The following is a 363-nucleotide window of genomic DNA, read 5'->3' on the forward strand; positions in this document are numbered from 1 at the left end:
CATAATTAAACTAGGGCACGCAGATGTAATTCAGTCCCCATTTTAATGTGTGTCAAATATAGATAGGCAGTTTCCATTATAAATGAGGAAACAGAAATTGATAATGGGAAAAATTGACAAAGTTAATGCAGATGCAAGATTTTTATTATATTACTTTTCGATCTCATATAGTGTTGTACACGGAGAGTCAAGACCAAGTACAGCCGTGTGGCAAAAGTAGTCGTAGAGGGTATGGGATAACTGCACCACACCATGCCAACATAATTTATTCCCTATTTCAAAGTTACATATTCTGCTCTGACTATAAAAAAATTCTGATATTGTAATTCTATATTGTTAAATTTCTGAAATAAAACACCAACA

The sequence above is a fragment of the Heptranchias perlo genome, chromosome 13, assembly GCF_035084215.1.
Source record: "Heptranchias perlo isolate sHepPer1 chromosome 13, sHepPer1.hap1, whole genome shotgun sequence".
In the NCBI taxonomy this organism is placed as follows: domain Eukaryota; kingdom Metazoa; phylum Chordata; class Chondrichthyes; order Hexanchiformes; family Hexanchidae; genus Heptranchias; species Heptranchias perlo.